Source organism: Crassostrea angulata, chromosome 1 (assembly GCF_025612915.1).
Source record: "Crassostrea angulata isolate pt1a10 chromosome 1, ASM2561291v2, whole genome shotgun sequence".
Classification (NCBI taxonomy): domain Eukaryota; kingdom Metazoa; phylum Mollusca; class Bivalvia; order Ostreida; family Ostreidae; genus Magallana; species Magallana angulata.
This window is the reverse complement of record NC_069111.1, coordinates 43370276-43384426: the sequence shown is the minus strand read 5'-3', so window position 1 is coordinate 43384426 and position 14151 is coordinate 43370276. Positions and strand designations below refer to the sequence as shown.

At 38.2% G+C, this 14151-nt stretch overlaps 1 long non-coding RNA gene and 8 other non-coding genes across 9 annotated transcripts; 8 read left to right on the top strand and 1 right to left on the bottom strand.

The window, feature by feature from the left end:
• The first annotated feature begins 810 nt into the window (after window positions 1-810).
• On the top strand, window positions 811-929 carry LOC128170289 (5S ribosomal RNA). Its single transcript, XR_008241796.1, has one exon. It is a non-coding gene; the product is annotated as a 5S ribosomal RNA (ribosomal RNA).
• A 1280-nt stretch (window positions 930-2209) lies between these two features.
• LOC128159584 (uncharacterized) lies at window positions 2210-3227 on the bottom strand. The gene is made up of 2 exons (XR_008240160.1): window positions 3001-3227; window positions 2210-2828 (listed from the first exon to the last, which is right to left on the bottom strand). It is a non-coding gene; the product is annotated as an uncharacterized LOC128159584 (long non-coding RNA).
• A 360-nt stretch (window positions 3228-3587) lies between these two features.
• Window positions 3588-3706, top strand: LOC128170288 (5S ribosomal RNA). The gene has a single exon (XR_008241795.1). It is a non-coding gene; the product is annotated as a 5S ribosomal RNA (ribosomal RNA).
• Window positions 3707-5240: 1534 nt separating this feature from the next.
• On the top strand, window positions 5241-5359 carry LOC128170287 (5S ribosomal RNA). The gene has a single exon (XR_008241794.1). It is a non-coding gene; the product is annotated as a 5S ribosomal RNA (ribosomal RNA).
• A 1538-nt stretch (window positions 5360-6897) lies between these two features.
• Window positions 6898-7016, top strand: LOC128170286 (5S ribosomal RNA). The gene has a single exon (XR_008241793.1). It is a non-coding gene; the product is annotated as a 5S ribosomal RNA (ribosomal RNA).
• Window positions 7017-8556: 1540 nt separating this feature from the next.
• On the top strand, window positions 8557-8675 carry LOC128170284 (5S ribosomal RNA). Its single transcript, XR_008241792.1, has one exon. It is a non-coding gene; the product is annotated as a 5S ribosomal RNA (ribosomal RNA).
• A 1530-nt stretch (window positions 8676-10205) lies between these two features.
• LOC128170283 (5S ribosomal RNA) lies at window positions 10206-10324 on the top strand. The gene has a single exon (XR_008241791.1). It is a non-coding gene; the product is annotated as a 5S ribosomal RNA (ribosomal RNA).
• A 1536-nt stretch (window positions 10325-11860) lies between these two features.
• LOC128170282 (5S ribosomal RNA) lies at window positions 11861-11979 on the top strand. Its single transcript, XR_008241790.1, has one exon. It is a non-coding gene; the product is annotated as a 5S ribosomal RNA (ribosomal RNA).
• A 1539-nt stretch (window positions 11980-13518) lies between these two features.
• On the top strand, window positions 13519-13637 carry LOC128170281 (5S ribosomal RNA). Its single transcript, XR_008241789.1, has one exon. It is a non-coding gene; the product is annotated as a 5S ribosomal RNA (ribosomal RNA).
• Window positions 13638-14151: the final 514 nt, after the last annotated feature.

Here is a 14151-nt window from a genome sequence, read left to right as displayed (position 1 = left end):
CGATACAGTAGAGCCAAGGCAGAGAATCATCGTTCCTTCAGATACAGCCTTAGACTGAGACTGGCAGTTGTTGAGGGACTCAGAAACATGTACTACGACTACGCTCACAACAAAGCACAGACAGTAGCAGACCTAAGGCGTGAAATGTTTGGAGAAGATGTACAGATCATCTCCGACGACATGTCAGACTCCGGATCAGATGAGGAGTACTGAGCGGTTACTACAGATATAACTGCAAACGGCTCTTTTTAGAGCCATGAAATTTTTTCGAAAAGATGTCTCTATACAATACAATAGAAATACAGTGTACATATCAATGAAATCAAAATAGATAAATTATCAATGGAAAAAATGAACATATACACCAAAAACAAATTACAACAGCAACAACACATTACACTTGCATATCCCACAATTGAATTTTACTTTTGTAATACAGATAAATATTATTTATCCCCCCCCCCCCCCGCCCTCTTTTCGTGTAATAGAAAGTGCCCCGATGATATATCAATCCCTCTCATCATCTACAAACACAAGTGTATTCTGTCATATCATCAAATAAAAAAAAACCACAAGGCGTCTTACAAGACCCCCCCCCCCCCTTTTTCACATTCGCAACAGTAGCAAGTGCGCGTTCACCCCCCCCCCCCCCCCTTTACAAAACAAAGTAAACATTTCTATGGAGTGAGTCAGTGAGTAACATATAGCTTTTATTACACTAAAATATAAATATCTGAAACATGAAATTAAAATAATTGAAATGTCTTTCACAACTGTATCTTTATGTACGCAATATAAACCCTATCTAATGTCTACGGCCATATCACGTTGAAAGCACCGGTTCTCGTCCGATCACCGAAGTTAAGCAACGTAGAGCTTGGTTAGTACTTGGATGGGTGACCGCCTGGGAATACCAGGTGTCGTAGACTTTTTCTTATTTCAAATAAAATTTCATCAATTTTTTTTTTATCAAAAATAATTCTCATAATTCGCCCTGCGAATAAATTTTCCAATGATCTCCAAGTCATCATGGTCTAAGGGAGACAAGTCCGTGAAAAACGTGCGGTGAAATTTACATGCATGCGGCAGACAAGAAATAAGCAAGTAAAATAAAACATAGCGAATCAATCGCATTACAAAAAACAATGAAACGATATTTTGTCCATGTATGAATTACCGATTATTAATGATTATCAAATATTATATGCTTAATTAATTACCTTATACAATACACATAATTATGTATCTCAATTTTGAAGAAGCGAAATAACGGTATATTAGGGTAGATAATTGTCAGCCCAAGCTCAGCAATCATGGCACCTGGCACAGCATTTGAGACAGATAATAACTTGTTTATTCAGGCGACTCGTGTCGCCTTATGAAATGAAACGAGTTTCTCAATTAGCAATGCCACTGTGCGCTATATAGTGGGGTGCGCGAAGAGCAAGGACATCACAAATCCTACACTGCAAATCGAAAACACTTACTGCATCTTCTAGTGCTATATCCTATATCAAGATGAAAGCTATCCAAAGTACCAGTCCCAGAAGAAAGACTATGGACAAGCGTTTTTCGTTGATGGACAGCGAACGTCGCTTTAAAAGAGCGTGTGAGCAGATTGTCCAACTCAACTACAAGATGTCTGACCTCCAGTCCCGATACAGTAGAGCCAAGGCAGAGAATCATCGTTCCTTCAGATACAGCCTTAGACTGAGACTGGCAGTTGTTGAGGGACTCAGAAACATGTACTACGACTACGCTCACAACAAAGCACAGACAGTAGCAGACCTAAGGCGTGAAATGTTTGGAGAAGATGTACAGATCATCTCCGACGACATGTCAGACTCCGGATCAGATGAGGAGTACTGAGCGGTTACTACAGATATAACTGCAAACGGCTCTTTTTAGAGCCATGAAATTTTTTCGAAAAGATGTCTCTATACAATACAATAGAAATACAGTGTACATATCAATGAAATCAAAATAGATAAATTATCAATGGAAAAAATGAACATATACACCAAAAACAAATTACAACAGCAACAACACATTACACTTGCATATCCCACAATTGAATTTTACTTTTGTAATACAGATAAATATTATTTATCCCCCTGTCATGAATCATATATCCTGAACTGATATAATGATCAGACGAGTTCTTTGGAATTGCCAGATGTCTGTATCAGAAACAACCAAAACACCAAAATAAACAAACAAATATTTAATAAGAAAAAAAATACATACAAGAAAAAAAATAAATGAAAGAAATATTAAACCAGATTCTAAAAGAGAGAGTCGACTCTAATTTCAACAACAAATCTTTAAATTGACTTCAAAACAAAATATTCTTTCCAAAATTTAAACACTTAAATTGATTCACATATATTTAGATTTTCAAATAATTTCTCTAAATTCGTTTATCAACTTTCAAATCAATTTCACAAAAATATCACTACAATTATACGAGAACCAAATATTCAAAACAATGAAAGTGAAATTTCAATAAATTTCGTCACATTTCCTTTCCTGGTTCCTCGGTATATTTCCGGTGACTTTTCACCCCAAACCCCGGACATCACATAGACAAACACACGGACACACAGACACACGGACAGATGACACAACCGTTGCTCCGGTACGTTAGGACACCACAACACAACACACATATACCAACGTCTCCAGCGTAGACCGCTCCCGGTCACCATACACCATACACGTACATCGACGCCACGTGTCCCCGATATGGATGGAAAATGGCGGGTCTGGCGCTCCGTACTCGTCTCCGACTTTGTAGTCACAATTCAGCTGGTAGAAACCGTCATCCCCTTTAACACAATTTCTTTTAAAATAGAATGGAATATACTTGAAACAATTTATCGTTACTGTTCAGTTCTAAAATGACAATTTTCCATTCGAACACGTGCTTTTAAAACTAAGCTTTCTAACATAGCAAACAAACCAATTAAACATACATAACATTAAAAAACAAACAAATACCTTGAAAATGGTGACAAACATTCGGAAATGAACAAAGTAGGGAGAATTTCCCAATCTTGGTGACTACCACGTGCCTCTAAATAGACACACGTCCACTCTGCTGGACTGCACGGACTGGAGTGCGGTATTTAAAATTAGCCGTGTACACGTCACTCCAGTGACAGGTTTAGAGAGTAAAAAGAAAAGCGGGAAATTCAAACATATATATTTACAATCATATCAAGTACGTTACACCCCCCCCCCCCCCGCCCTCTTTTCGTGTAATAGAAAGTGCCCCGATGATATATCAATCCCTCTCATCATCTACAAACACAAGTGTATTCTGTCATATCATCAAATAAAAAAAAACCACAAGGCGTCTTACAAGACCCCCCCCCCCTTTTTCACATTCGCAACAGTAGCAAGTGCGCGTTCACCCCCCCCCCCCCCCCTTTACAAAACAAAGTAAACATTTCTATGGAGTGAGTCAGTGAGTAACATATAGCTTTTATTACACTAAAATATAAATATCTGAAACATGAAATTAAAATAATTGAAATGTCTTTCACAACTGTATCTTTATGTACGCAATATAAACCCTATCTAATGTCTACGGCCATATCACGTTGAAAGCACCGGTTCTCGTCCGATCACCGAAGTTAAGCAACGTAGAGCTTGGTTAGTACTTGGATGGGTGACCGCCTGGGAATACCAGGTGTCGTAGACTTTTTCTTATTTCAAATAAAATTTCATCAATTTTTTTTTTATCAAAAATAATTCTCATAATTCGCCCTGCGAATAAATTTTCCAATGATCTCCAAGTCATCATGGTCTAAGGGAGACAAGTCCGTGAAAAACGTGCGGTGAAATTTACATGCATGCGGCAGACAAGAAATAAGCAAGTAAAATAAAACATAGCGAATCAATCGCATTACAAAAAACAATGAAACGATATTTTGTCCATGTATGAATTACCGATTATTAATGATTATCAAATATTATATGCTTAATTAATTACCTTATACAATACACATAATTATGTATCTCAATTTTGAAGAAGCGAAATAACGGTATATTAGGGTAGATAATTGTCAGCCCAAGCTCAGCAATCATGGCACCTGGCACAGCATTTGAGACAGATAATAACTTGTTTATTCAGGCGACTCGTGTCGCCTTATGAAATGAAACGAGTTTCTCAATTAGCAATGCCACTGTGCGCTATATAGTGGGGTGCGCGAAGAGCAAGGACATCACAAATCCTACACTGCAAATCGAAAACACTTACTGCATCTTCTAGTGCTATATCCTATATCAAGATGAAAGCTATCCAAAGTACCAGTCCCAGAAGAAAGACTATGGACAAGCGTTTTTCGTTGATGGACAGCGAACGTCGCTTTAAAAGAGCGTGTGAGCAGATTGTCCAACTCAACTACAAGATGTCTGACCTCCAGTCCCGATACAGTAGAGCCAAGGCAGAGAATCATCGTTCCTTCAGATACAGCCTTAGACTGAGACTGGCAGTTGTTGAGGGACTCAGAAACATGTACTACGACTACGCTCACAACAAAGCACAGACAGTAGCAGACCTAAGGCGTGAAATGTTTGGAGAAGATGTACAGATCATCTCCGACGACATGTCAGACTCCGGATCAGATGAGGAGTACTGAGCGGTTACTACAGATATAACTGCAAACGGCTCTTTTTAGAGCCATGAAATTTTTTCGAAAAGATGTCTCTATACAATACAATAGAAATACAGTGTACATATCAATGAAATCAAAATAGATAAATTATCAATGGAAAAAATGAACATATACACCAAAAACAAATTACAACAGCAACAACACATTACACTTGCATATCCCACAATTGAATTTTACTTTTGTAATACAGATAAATATTATTTATCCCCCCCCCCCCCCGCCCTCTTTTCGTGTAATAGAAAGTGCCCCGATGATATATCAATCCCTCTCATCATCTACAAACACAAGTGTATTCTGTCATATCATCAAATAAAAAAAAACCACAAGGCGTCTTACAAGACCCCCCCCCCCTTTTTCACATTCGCAACAGTAGCAAGTGCGCGTTCACCCCCCCCCCCCCCCTTTACAAAACAAAGTAAACATTTCTATGGAGTGAGTCAGTGAGTAACATATAGCTTTTATTACACTAAAATATAAATATCTGAAACATGAAATTAAAATAATTGAAATGTCTTTCACAACTGTATCTTTATGTACGCAATATAAACCCTATCTAATGTCTACGGCCATATCACGTTGAAAGCACCGGTTCTCGTCCGATCACCGAAGTTAAGCAACGTAGAGCTTGGTTAGTACTTGGATGGGTGACCGCCTGGGAATACCAGGTGTCGTAGACTTTTTCTTATTTCAAATAAAATTTCATCAATTTTTTTTTTATCAAAAATAATTCTCATAATTCGCCCTGCGAATAAATTTTCCAATGATCTCCAAGTCATCATGGTCTAAAGGAGACAAGTCCGTGAAAAACGTGCGGTGAAATTTACATGCATGCGGCAGACAAGAAATAAGCAAGTAAAATAAAACATAGCGAATCAATCGCATTACAAAAAACAATGAAACGATATTTTGTCCATGTATGAATTACCGATTATTAATGATTATCAAATATTATATGCTTAATTAATTACCTTATACAATACACATAATTATGTATCTCAATTTTGAAGAAGCGAAATAACGGTATATTAGGGTAGATAATTGTCAGCCCAAGCTCAGCAATCATGGCACCTGGCACAGCATTTGAGACAGATAATAACTTGTTTATTCAGGCGACTCGTGTCGCCTTATGAAATGAAACGAGTTTCTCAATTAGCAATGCCACTGTGCGCTATATAGTGGGGTGCGCGAAGAGCAAGGACATCACAAATCCTACACTGCAAATCGAAAACACTTACTGCATCTTCTAGTGCTATATCCTATATCAAGATGAAAGCTATCCAAAGTACCAGTCCCAGAAGAAAGACTATGGACAAGCGTTTTTCGTTGATGGACAGCGAACGTCGCTTTAAAAGAGCGTGTGAGCAGATTGTCCAACTCAACTACAAGATGTCTGACCTCCAGTCCCGATACAGTAGAGCCAAGGCAGAGAATCATCGTTCCTTCAGATACAGCCTTAGACTGAGACTGGCAGTTGTTGAGGGACTCAGAAACATGTACTACGACTACGCTCACAACAAAGCACAGACAGTAGCAGACCTAAGGCGTGAAATGTTTGGAGAAGATGTACAGATCATCTCCGACGACATGTCAGACTCCGGATCAGATGAGGAGTACTGAGCGGTTACTACAGATATAACTGCAAACGGCTCTTTTTAGAGCCATGAAATTTTTTCGAAAAGATGTCTCTATACAATACAATAGAAATACAGTGTACATATCAATGAAATCAAAATAGATAAATTATCAATGGAAAAAATGAACATATACACCAAAAACAAATTACAACAGCAACAACACATTACACTTGCATATCCCACAATTGAATTTTACTTTTGTAATACAGATAAATATTATTTATCCCCCCCCCCCCCCCCCGCCCTCTTTTCGTGTAATAGAAAGTGCCCCGATGATATATCAATCCCTCTCATCATCTACAAACACAAGTGTATTCTGTCATATCATCAAATAAAAAAAAACCACAAGGCGTCTTACAAGACCCCCCCCCCCTTTTTCACATTCGCAACAGTAGCAAGTGCGCGTTCACCCCCCCCCCCCCCCCTTTACAAAACAAAGTAAACATTTCTATGGAGTGAGTCAGTGAGTAACATATAGCTTTTATTACACTAAAATATAAATATCTGAAACATGAAATTAAAATAATTGAAATGTCTTTCACAACTGTATCTTTATGTACGCAATATAAACCCTATCTAATGTCTACGGCCATATCACGTTGAAAGCACCGGTTCTCGTCCGATCACCGAAGTTAAGCAACGTAGAGCTTGGTTAGTACTTGGATGGGTGACCGCCTGGGAATACCAGGTGTCGTAGACTTTTTCTTATTTCAAATAAAATTTCATCAATTTTTTTTTTATCAAAAATAATTCTCATAATTCGCCCTGCGAATAAATTTTCCAATGATCTCCAAGTCATCATGGTCTAAAGGAGACAAGTCCGTGAAAAACGTGCGGTGAAATTTACATGCATGCGGCAGACAAGAAATAAGCAAGTAAAATAAAACATAGCGAATCAATCGCATTACAAAAAACAATGAAACGATATTTTGTCCATGTATGAATTACCGATTATTAATGATTATCAAATATTATATGCTTAATTAATTACCTTATACAATACACATAATTATGTATCTCAATTTTGAAGAAGCGAAATAACGGTATATTAGGGTAGATAATTGTCAGCCCAAGCTCAGCAATCATGGCACCTGGCACAGCATTTGAGACAGATAATAACTTGTTTATTCAGGCGACTCGTGTCGCCTTATGAAATGAAACGAGTTTCTCAATTAGCAATGCCACTGTGCGCTATATAGTGGGGTGCGCGAAGAGCAAGGACATCACAAATCCTACACTGCAAATCGAAAACACTTACTGCATCTTCTAGTGCTATATCCTATATCAAGATGAAAGCTATCCAAAGTACCAGTCCCAGAAGAAAGACTATGGACAAGCGTTTTTCGTTGATGGACAGCGAACGTCGCTTTAAAAGAGCGTGTGAGCAGATTGTCCAACTCAACTACAAGATGTCTGACCTCCAGTCCCGATACAGTAGAGCCAAGGCAGAGAATCATCGTTCCTTCAGATACAGCCTTAGACTGAGACTGGCAGTTGTTGAGGGACTCAGAAACATGTACTACGACTACGCTCACAACAAAGCACAGACAGTAGCAGACCTAAGGCGTGAAATGTTTGGAGAAGATGTACAGATCATCTCCGACGACATGTCAGACTCCGGATCAGATGAGGAGTACTGAGCGGTTACTACAGATATAACTGCAAACGGCTCTTTTTAGAGCCATGAAATTTTTTCGAAAAGATGTCTCTATACAATACAATAGAAATACAGTGTACATATCAATGAAATCAAAATAGATAAATTATCAATGGAAAAAATGAACATATACACCAAAAACAAATTACAACAGCAACAACACATTACACTTGCATATCCCACAATTGAATTTTACTTTTGTAATACAGATAAATATTATTTATCCCCCCCCCCCCCCCCCCCGCCCTCTTTTCGTGTAATAGAAAGTGCCCCGATGATATATCAATCCCTCTCATCATCTACAAACACAAGTGTATTCTGTCATATCATCAAATAAAAAAAAACCACAAGGCGTCTTACAAGACCCCCCCCCCCCCTTTTTCACATTCGCAACAGTAGCAAGTGCGCGTTCACCCCCCCCCCCCCCTTTACAAAACAAAGTAAACATTTCTATGGAGTGAGTCAGTGAGTAACATATAGCTTTTATTACACTAAAATATAAATATCTGAAACATGAAATTAAAATAATTGAAATGTCTTTCACAACTGTATCTTTATGTACGCAATATAAACCCTATCTAATGTCTACGGCCATATCACGTTGAAAGCACCGGTTCTCGTCCGATCACCGAAGTTAAGCAACGTAGAGCTTGGTTAGTACTTGGATGGGTGACCGCCTGGGAATACCAGGTGTCGTAGACTTTTTCTTATTTCAAATAAAATTTCATCAATTTTTTTTTTATCAAAAATAATTCTCATAATTCGCCCTGCGAATAAATTTTCCAATGATCTCCAAGTCATCATGGTCTAAGGGAGACAAGTCCGTGAAAAACGTGCGGTGAAATTTACATGCATGCGGCAGACAAGAAATAAGCAAGTAAAATAAAACATAGCGAATCAATCGCATTACAAAAAACAATGAAACGATATTTTGTCCATGTATGAATTACCGATTATTAATGATTATCAAATATTATATGCTTAATTAATTACCTTATACAATACACATAATTATGTATCTCAATTTTGAAGAAGCGAAATAACGGTATATTAGGGTAGATAATTGTCAGCCCAAGCTCAGCAATCATGGCACCTGGCACAGCATTTGAGACAGATAATAACTTGTTTATTCAGGCGACTCGTGTCGCCTTATGAAATGAAACGAGTTTCTCAATTAGCAATGCCACTGTGCGCTATGTAGTGGGGTGCGCGAAGAGCAAGGACATCACAAATCCTACACTGCAAATCGAAAACACTTACTGCATCTTCTAGTGCTATATCCTATATCAAGATGAAAGCTATCCAAAGTACCAGTCCCAGAAGAAAGACTATGGACAAGCGTTTTTCGTTGATGGACAGCGAACGTCGCTTTAAAAGAGCGTGTGAGCAGATTGTCCAACTCAACTACAAGATGTCTGACCTCCAGTCCCGATACAGTAGAGCCAAGGCAGAGAATCATCGTTCCTTCAGATACAGCCTTAGACTGAGACTGGCAGTTGTTGAGGGACTCAGAAACATGTACTACGACTACGCTCACAACAAAGCACAGACAGTAGCAGACCTAAGGCGTGAAATGTTTGGAGAAGATGTACAGATCATCTCCGACGACATGTCAGACTCCGGATCAGATGAGGAGTACTGAGCGGTTACTACAGATATAACTGCAAACGGCTCTTTTTAGAGCCATGAAATTTTTTCGAAAAGATGTCTCTATACAATACAATAGAAATACAGTGTACATATCAATGAAATCAAAATAGATAAATTATCAATGGAAAAAATGAACATATACACCAAAAACAAATTACAACAGCAACAACACATTACACTTGCATATCCCACAATTGAATTTTACTTTTGTAATACAGATAAATATTATTTATCCCCCCCCCCCCCGCCCTCTTTTCGTGTAATAGAAAGTGCCCCGATGATATATCAATCCCTCTCATCATCTACAAACACAAGTGTATTCTGTCATATCATCAAATAAAAAAAAACCACAAGGCGTCTTACAAGACCCCCCCCCCCCTTTTTCACATTCGCAACAGTAGCAAGTGCGCGTTCACCCCCCCCCCCTTTACAAAACAAAGTAAACATTTCTATGGAGTGAGTCAGTGAGTAACATATAGCTTTTATTACACTAAAATATAAATATCTGAAACATGAAATTAAAATAATTGAAATGTCTTTCACAACTGTATCTTTATGTACGCAATATAAACCCTATCTAATGTCTACGGCCATATCACGTTGAAAGCACCGGTTCTCGTCCGATCACCGAAGTTAAGCAACGTAGAGCTTGGTTAGTACTTGGATGGGTGACCGCCTGGGAATACCAGGTGTCGTAGACTTTTTCTTATTTCAAATAAAATTTCATCAATTTTTTTTTTATCAAAAATAATTCTCATAATTCGCCCTGCGAATAAATTTTCCAATGATCTCCAAGTCATCATGGTCTAAGGGAGACAAGTCCGTGAAAAACGTGCGGTGAAATTTACATGCATGCGGCAGACAAGAAATAAGCAAGTAAAATAAAACATAGCGAATCAATCGCATTACAAAAAACAATGAAACGATATTTTGTCCATGTATGAATTACCGATTATTAATGATTATCAAATATTATATGCTTAATTAATTACCTTATACAATACACATAATTATGTATCTCAATTTTGAAGAAGCGAAATAACGGTATATTAGGGTAGATAATTGTCAGCCCAAGCTCAGCAATCATGGCACCTGGCACAGCATTTGAGACAGATAATAACTTGTTTATTCAGGCGACTCGTGTCGCCTTATGAAATGAAACGAGTTTCTCAATTAGCAATGCCACTGTGCGCTATATAGTGGGGTGCGCGAAGAGCAAGGACATCACAAATCCTACACTGCAAATCGAAAACACTTACTGCATCTTCTAGTGCTATATCCTATATCAAGATGAAAGCTATCCAAAGTACCAGTCCCAGAAGAAAGACTATGGACAAGCGTTTTTCGTTGATGGACAGCGAACGTCGCTTTAAAAGAGCGTGTGAGCAGATTGTCCAACTCAACTACAAGATGTCTGACCTCCAGTCCCGATACAGTAGAGCCAAGGCAGAGAATCATCGTTCCTTCAGATACAGCCTTAGACTGAGACTGGCAGTTGTTGAGGGACTCAGAAACATGTACTACGACTACGCTCACAACAAAGCACAGACAGTAGCAGACCTAAGGCGTGAAATGTTTGGAGAAGATGTACAGATCATCTCCGACGACATGTCAGACTCCGGATCAGATGAGGAGTACTGAGCGGTTACTACAGATATAACTGCAAACGGCTCTTTTTAGAGCCATGAAATTTTTTCGAAAAGATGTCTCTATACAATACAATAGAAATACAGTGTACATATCAATGAAATCAAAATAGATAAATTATCAATGGAAAAAATGAACATATACACCAAAAACAAATTACAACAGCAACAACACATTACACTTGCATATCCCACAATTGAATTTTACTTTTGTAATACAGATAAATATTATTTATCCCCCCCCCCCGCCCTCTTTTCGTGTAATAGAAAGTGCCCCGATGATATATCAATCCCTCTCATCATCTACAAACACAAGTGTATTCTGTCATATCATCAAATAAAAAAAAACCACAAGGCGTCTTACAAGACCCCCCCCCCCCCCCTTTTTCACATTCGCAACAGTAGCAAGTGCGCGTTCACCCCCCCCCCCCCCCCTTTACAAAACAAAGTAAACATTTCTATGGAGTGAGTCAGTGAGTAACATATAGCTTTTATTACACTAAAATATAAATATCTGAAACATGAAATTAAAATAATTGAAATTTCTTTCACAACTGTATCTTTATGTACGCAATATAAACCCTATCTAATGTCTACGGCCATATCACGTTGAAAGCACCGGTTCTCGTCCGATCACCGAAGTTAAGCAACGTAGAGCTTGGTTAGTACTTGGATGGGTGACCGCCTGGGAATACCAGGTGTCGTAGACTTTTTTTTATTTCAAATAAAATTTCATCAATTTTTTTTTTATCAAAAATAATTCTCATAATTCGCCCTGCGAATAAATTTTCCAATGATCTCCAAGTCATCATGGTCTAAGGGAGACAAGTCCGTGAAAAACGTGCGGTGAAATTTACATGCATGCGGCAGACAAGAAATAAGCAAGTAAAATAAAACATAGCGAATCAATCGCATTACAAAAAACAATGAAACGATATTTTGTCCATGTATGAATTACCGATTATTAATGATTATCAAATATTATATGCTTAATTAATTACCTTATACAATACACATAATTATGTATCTCAATTTTGAAGAAGCGAAATAGCGGTATATTAGGGTAGATAATTGTCAGCCCAAGCTCAGCAATCCTGGCACCTGGCACAGCATTTGAGACAGATAATAACTTGTTTATTCAGGCGACTCGTGTCGCCTTATGAAATGAAACGAGTTTCTCAATTAGCAATGCCACTGTGCGCTTTATAGTGGGGTGCGCGAAGAGCAAGGACATCACAAATCCTACACTGCAAATCGAAAACACTTACTGCATCTTCTAGTGCTATATCCTATATCAAGATGAAAGCTATCCAAAGTACCAGTCCCAGAAGAAAGACTATGGACAAGCGTTTTTCGTTGATGGACAGCGAACGTCGCTTTAAAAGAGCGTGTGAGCAGATTGTCCAACTCAACTACAAGATGTCTGACCTCCAGTCCCGATACAGTAGAGCCAAGGCAGAGAATCATCGTTCCTTCAGATACAGCCTTAGACTGAGACTGGCAGTTGTTGAGGGACTCAGAAACATGTACTACGACTACGCTCACAACAAAGCACAGACAGTAGCAGACCTAAGGCGTGAAATGTTTGGAGAAGATGTACAGATCATCTCCGACGACATGTCAGACTCCGGATCAGATGAGGAGTACTGAGCGGTTACTACAGATATAACTGCAAACGGCTCTTTTTAGAGCCATGAAATTTTTTCGAAAAGATGTCTCTATACAATACAATAGAAATACAGTGTACATATCAATGAAATCAAAATAGATAAATTATCAATGGAAAAAATGAACATATACACCAAAAACAAATTACAACAGCAACAACACATTACACTTGCATATCCCACAATTGAATTTTACTTTTGTAATACAGATAAATATTATTTATCCCCCCCCCCCCCCCGCCCTCTTTTCGTGTAATAGAAAGTGCCCGATGATATATCAATCCCTCTCATCATCTACAAACACAAGTGTATTCTGTCATATCATCAAATAAAAAAAAACCACAAGGCGTCTTACAAGACCCCCCCCCCCCCTTTTTCACATTCGCAACAGTAGCAAGTGCGCGTTCAACCCCCCCCCCCCCCCCCTTTACAAAACAAAGTAAACATTTCTATGGAGTGAGTCAGTGAGTAACATATAGCTTTTATTACACTAAAATATAAATATCTAAAACATGAAATTAAAATAATTGAAATTTCTTTCACAACTGTATCTTTATGTACGCAATATAAACCCTATCTAATGTCTACGGCCATATCACGTTGAAAGCACCGGTTCTCGTCCGATCACCGAAGTTAAGCAACGTAGAGCTTGGTTAGTACTTGGATGGGTGACCGCCTGGGAATACCAGGTGTCGTAGACTTTTTTTTATTTCAAATAAAATTTCATCAATTTTTTTTTTATCAAAAATAATTCTCATAATTCGCCCTGCGAATAAATTTTCCAATGATCTCCAAGTCATCATGGTCTAAGGGAGACAAGTCCGTGAAAAACGTGCGGTGAAATTTACATGCATGCGGCAGACAAGAAATAAGCAAGTAAAATAAAACATAGCGAATCAATCGCATTACAAAAAACAATGAAACGATATTTTGTCCATGTATGAATTACCGATTATTAATGATTATCAAATATTATATGCTTAATTAATTACCTTATACAATACACATAATTATGTATCTCAATTTTGAAGAAGCGAAATAGCGGTATATTAGGGTAGATAATTGTCAGCCCAAGCTCAGCAATCCTGGCACCTGGCACAGCATTTGAGACAGATAATAACTTGTTTATTCAGGCGACTCGTGTCGCCTTATGAAATGAAACGAGTTTCTCAATTAGCAATGCCACTGTGCGCTTTATAGTGGGGTGCGCGAAGA